At 40.5% G+C, this 6207-nt stretch overlaps 1 pseudogene; it reads left to right on the forward strand.

Moving 5' to 3' along the window:
- Positions 1 to 2936: 2936 nt before the first annotated feature.
- LOC116592177 lies at positions 2937 to 3037 on the forward strand (annotated as a pseudogene).
- The last annotated feature ends 3170 nt before the right edge of the window (positions 3038 to 6207 follow it).

The following is a 6207-nucleotide window of genomic DNA, read 5'->3' on the forward strand; positions in this document are numbered from 1 at the left end:
CCAGGACTTAAAAGGAATGGACTATTCATTTATGCAACAAGATAGATAAATCTCAAAAGTATTAGGTTGATCAAAAAAAAAATGAACAAAAACATGCATACTTTATAATGCCAAAAGAGATCAATCTAATCTATGGTAACAGAAAGGAGATCAGTGGTTATCTGTGGATGTGGGTGAGGAGCATTACAAAGAGAGCGGCGGGAACTTTTTGAGGTAATGCAAATGTTCTGTACCCCCAGTGAACTTCTGATGGAAGTGTATACCTATATAGGTGCATTTTACCATATGTAAGCTAGAGCACCAAAAGGTTGATCACGAAAGGACATACATTAATGTACTAAAGTAGAACCATGAGGCACAGTATCTATATTATGTACAATTTATAGTAAAGTGAGTACATTTACTATAATAGAATGTAAGAGCTAAAATAAGATTGGAGGCATACCTGAATGTTTATAGCAGCAATGTCCACAATAGTCAAACTATGGAAAGAACCTAGATGTCCATCAACAGATGAATGGATAAAGAAGATGTGGTGTATATAATGTATACAATGGACTACTATGCAGCCATCAAAAGAAATGAAATCTTGCCATTTGCGATGACGTGGATGGAACTAGAGGGTATCATGCTTAGTGAAATAAGTCAATCAGAGAAAGACAACTATCATATGATCTCCCTGATATGAGGAAGTGGAAATGCAACATGTGGGGTTGGGGGATAGGAAAAGAAAAAATGAAAGAAGATGGGATCGGGAGGGAGACAAACCATAAAAGACTCAATCTCACAAAACAGGCTGAGGTTTGCTGGGGGGAGGGGGGTCAAGAGAGGGTGGTGGGGTTATGGGCATTGGGGAGTGTATGTGCTATGGTGAGTGCTGTGAAATGTGTAAACCTGGCGATTCACAGACCTGTACCCCTGGGGATAAAAATACATTATATGTTTATAAAAATTTTTAAAAAAATAATTAAAATTTTAAAAAAAAGATTGGAGTGCATAATTTGAAGGAAGTGTCACTTGAATGTTCTTTTAATAATCATACTGATATGCCTCAGAAATGAAGCACAATGCATTTGACTCTCCAGGGGACATTTACATATTTGTGTATTTTATCTTCCAATAGAGAGTATATAGCCTTAAAAACAAGGACTGCTGTCATTTTTATTTAAATTTAGAAAAGAATTTGGAAGAAAAACATTGATTTGTTGATAGAGGTGGGCAGGTTAAGAAACTTAAATTCAAGTTCCCCAGCCAAGAAGTAGGTCTTAAGCTCAGCCAAAAGGGAAGGAAGGAGGAGGAGGCAAAAAGAGCCTCTCAGGGGCCAACTGTTTTGAAATTATAAATTTTCACTAAAGAGATGCCATGATATGATGGATTAGTCTCCCAGGGATGCCAAGTTCAATGAGTTGCTCTGTGTACTTTGTAGACACAATCCCAGCCGTGGCCCCATCTTTTCCTTTTTTTCCCCTGGAATATATCTTGGGTCTAAGTCTCACATCTGTTCTATAGAAAACACTGAGACTCCTTCACTCAGGGACGAGCTAGTCCAACATAGAGCCCTTCTTTCCCAGGCTCTTGGCATTGTAACTGGCACATGGGAAGCTTATTATACATTGTGAAATGAGAAGAACTTTCAAAAGTTCTTTTTCCCTACTTTCCTTTAACTTACCAAGACCAGTTTGTGAAGAGCAGAAGTGATATTTATTTACCATAAGGGCTTATCTCTGGACAAATTATGTTTTTGGCCCCATCTGGTTTAAGCCCATTTATGTATGTAGACTTTTCTCTGAGTGGTGCAGAGAACTCATTTAGCACGCAATTGAAATTATGGAGTGTAGAATGAGTGTCTTTAACTGTAGTAATCATTTTCAATGTACTAGGATTAAAGGTCATTTACATGACTCATCCGTGGAAATACAGAGTGAAAAAATGATGTTCTTAGTTTAGTTGTTCCTTAGATTTGTTCTTCAGCAGGATTTTAAAAGTGGCTTAAACACACCTCACACTGATTTATCCAAGACCACTCATCAAATCAAAAATGGATTTATATATAAAATGTCTTATTTCTAAATGCCAGAAAATAATCTTGGCTTAACCTCAAAAGTTTAGGTTATGAATGACATGCAAACAATATCATTTTTAGCAGGTTTTACATGTGGCTATTTTTATGTAAAGACATAAATCCAGAGAGCAGGGACAGGGTGAAAGAACAAAATGGTGACCAATTTAAACGTAGCCTCTGCAGCCGGGCTTTCATGTTTTTCTTCCTTCCTTCCTTTCTTTCTTTCTTTCTTCTTTTTTTTAAGATTTTATTTATTTATTTGACAGAAAGAGACAGAGAGAGAGCAGAGAGAGAGGGAACACAAGCAGGGGGAGTAGGAGAGGGAGAAACAGGCTTCCTGCCAAGCAGGGAGCCTGATGTGGGGCTTGATGTGGGGCATGATCTCTGGATCATGACCTGAGCCGAAGGCTGATGCTTAATAACTGAGCCACCCAGGAGCCCCGATTTCACATTTTTCAATTAGCTTTGTCACTTAGGTTCCTGGCCGTCATATTGATGTTATAAAATCTGTGGCATGATGTTTTGGGAGTAGTGGCACTACAATGAGAATGACTGTTTTCCCTTCTACATTTTTAAAAAGTGCTCTAGGAAATGGGGCATGAATTTAAAACCAGTCACAGCATCCACACCTTAGCATCTTCCTAAAAACATAAGTTTGACAAATTTGCACAAGTGTACCCCTGGGGATTTGGAAAGAGAGTGCTTGCCCCTCCCCCTGGATTGAAAATACTTTCTATGTCAGAAATTCCTCCAGCAACTAGAGAAAATTAGATTTGGCCTGAAGGACTCAGACTGAAAAGAAATCCTGCTGTGGGCAAAGTTAAAATATAGTAGAAATTGAAAACGCAACGTGTAATATAAAATTTTATGTACAATATTTCAGCAACATTTGTACCCAGATTGCAACAATACAGGAAGATTAGCATGGCACCTGTGCACCGATGACATGCAAATTCTTGTATGCTTCTCATTTTACAAAAATATAAGTTATAGATGTGATCTGTGTTGGATAAAAATTATACAGAAATACAACACAGTGTAAACAATGATTATCTCAGGGAATTAAGGCTATAATTTTGAAACCTCTCTGTATTTTAAAAAATTTTCTGCCATAAGGTTGCAAAAATTCATAATCAGAAAAGATTTAAAAGGCATTTAAATACAAAATATGTTCATTCAAGCTATTTGACTACCTAAATGTATTTATTTATTTTTAAAGATTTATTTGTTTCAGAGAGAGAGAGACAGCACGAGCAGGAGGGGCAGAGGGAGAGAGAGAATCCCAACCAGACTCCATGCTGAGTGGGGAGCCTGATGTGGCTGGCGCTCAACCTCACGACTCTGAGATCACGACCCAAGCCATAACCAAGAGCTGGACACTCAACTGTGTCACCCAGATGCCCCAACTACCTAAATTTAAAAGCAGAGTTGATAAAAGTGAGTTAAAATTCTTTTTTTTTTTTCTAGGCACCTGGGTGGCTCAGTCTGTTAAGCATCTGCCTTTGGCTCAGGTCATGATCCCAGAGTCCAGGGAGTGAGCCCCACATTGGGCTCTCTGCTCAGTGGGGAATCTGCTTCTCTCTCTCCCCTGCCCCTCACTTGACTTGTGCTCTCTCTTGCTCGCTCTCTCTCAAATAAATAAATAAAAACTAAAAAAAAAAAGAAAAAAATTTTTTTTTTACCTTAAGTACCTTAAGGAAATTACTTTCTAGTTATTTTTCTTTCATTTTAATTCCAGTACAGTTAACACAGTGTTACATTAGCTTCAGGTGTACCATATAATGATACAACAGATGAAAAGATGCTCAGCATCACTCATCGTCGGGGAAATGAAAATGAAAACCACAATGAGATATCGCCTCACGCCTGTAAGAATGGCGAAAATCAAAAGCACGACAAATGTTGATGAAGATGGGGAGAAAGAGGAACCCTCCTTGTGTACCATTTGTGGAAACGCAAGCTAGTGCAGCCACTGTGGAAAACAGCATGGCGTTCTTCTCAGGCTTGTGTTTTTGTTTTTAATTTTATTTTTTAACGTTTTATTTATTTATTTATCTAAAATCAGTTAATTAACATATACTGTATTATTCATTTCAGAGGGTCCTTCGGTGATTCAGCAGTTGTATATAACACTCAGTGCTCATTACGCCATGTGCCCTCCTCAGGCTCGTTTTTAAAGAGTCTTCTCCCTTCACATGATGTTACTTTCTTGCTGCTTAATTTTAATCCCAAGAATGTATTATCCTGGTGGATCTCCCCCCCCTCTGCCCCCTCCTGTGTTCCTCTCATCACAATCACTGACCTCCTTACTTTTGGCTCATCTTACGCTTCTTCTGGAGTATGGCACACATTCACACACACTCCCATATGCTTGCTTTAAAGGGAACATCATAAAATAGAAAAGATTTATTATTTTTATTCTTTTCTTTAAAAGATTTTATCCATTTATTTGAGGGAGAGAGAAAGGGAGAGTAAAAAAAGGGGAGAGAGAGGGAGAGGGGCAAAGGGAGAAGCAGACTCCCCACGGAGCAGGGAGCCCGGTGTGGGGCTCGATCGCAGGACCCTGGGATCATGACCTGAGCTGAAGGCAGATGCTTGACTGACTGAGCCACCCAGGCACCCCTATGTTTGTCCTTTTAAGAGGAGATCACATGCATCCCTTGCAATGTTCTCTGACAGGCACAGATTCTGCCTTCAGAAAGCTGAGTCTTTCAAAGATGGTTGAGTAAATACAAAGGTGCAAGTGGATGTTATAAGCGCTGTGAGAGGGGTGAGCTCAGAGTCCTATGGAGGACACAGAAGGGGTCAAGAAGAAAGCTAAGGAGGAGACGTCTCTTCTGAGACCTGCGGGACAAGAGGAGTGAGCTGTGTCTTCTGTACAAGTAGGAGTAGTAAGCCATACGTTGGTCCTCCCCCAACCTTGTCCCTGCTCTTCATAGGGACTGTCTTCTATAACTGTAATTGATAAATAGCAGTCTATAACCAGACGGTCAAAGAGACACAGTAGAGAATGAGTACTTTGCACTCAAGCAGTAATTTTCTTCAAAAGGTAGAGAAGTCACTCTGTCTTGCTTGCCGCCCTCACTCTTATCCCTAAACGCGCAGGACTTCCAACAGCTAGCACTTCTTTATTTGAAGATGTCCTCTAGTGTCTGGAGCCTACTTTGTCACACATGACATAGGCAAGAAATGTCAGGGAATGACTGTCCTCCAGAAGTAGGGCCCCATCCACAGCCAATAGGAACTGGGGCACGAATTCCCCATCTCCCTTGCTCCTTGCAGGGATGCCTGGGAGATGCGTGTTTCCCCAGAAATAAGCTCTGGTTGCCCATGGTGATGACTGCTTTTCCTTCCCTGTCACCTTATGGTGCTCTCTTCATCTTCTGAATAAGCCTCTCAATATTTCAAATCTTTGCTCCAGCAACCATGTCTGAGGGAACCAAATTAAGATTCACGAACAAAGCACATTTGCCAACGAACAAAGCACATTTGCCAACGAACAAAGCATGGCTTCTTCTATCGTCCCTACACTCCTTTCACTCTTCGCCTGGATACTCTCCTTCTGTATGCACGGCTGTCACAGCACTCAGCTCACCACTCACTCGCTGCCCTCCCTCTCCCAGGGCATTTATAAGGCTTTCGAGAACATGGATTATGTCTCTCATCTCTCTATTTCCAGGACCTCCATAAAGACTTAATGGATTTCCTGTGAGGTTTGCCATCGTTGTCCAGGGAAGATGTCTTGGCTCAGGATATTTTACAAAATGCCTGGCAAGAGGGACAAGGTGAATGAATCTGGAGAATGTTCTGGAAGAGAGGCAACCCTGAGAACTTTTCCACAGTAAAACTGAACTCCTGCCCATGGATAAAGCACATGCATTACTGTGCTTCACCTTCCCTGTCTCTAAAGTGAGGGTTAAGTAACATTTGCCATGATTGAGTGTCAGAGAGCGCTTTGAGGCTTCAATGAGGCTCTCTATACGATTAAAATAGTAGCCACTGTCCCATCATGTAAATAGTCTCATTGGCAAAGATCATGCATTACTCATCACAGAGGAGTATTTTTATATTCACTGAACATCTTTCATCTGAGAACATCACCACGGTTTGTAAACATCAACTCTGTATTCCTTATGACAACATGC

The sequence above is a fragment of the Mustela erminea genome, chromosome 5, assembly GCF_009829155.1.
Source record: "Mustela erminea isolate mMusErm1 chromosome 5, mMusErm1.Pri, whole genome shotgun sequence".
Classification (NCBI taxonomy): domain Eukaryota; kingdom Metazoa; phylum Chordata; class Mammalia; order Carnivora; family Mustelidae; genus Mustela; species Mustela erminea.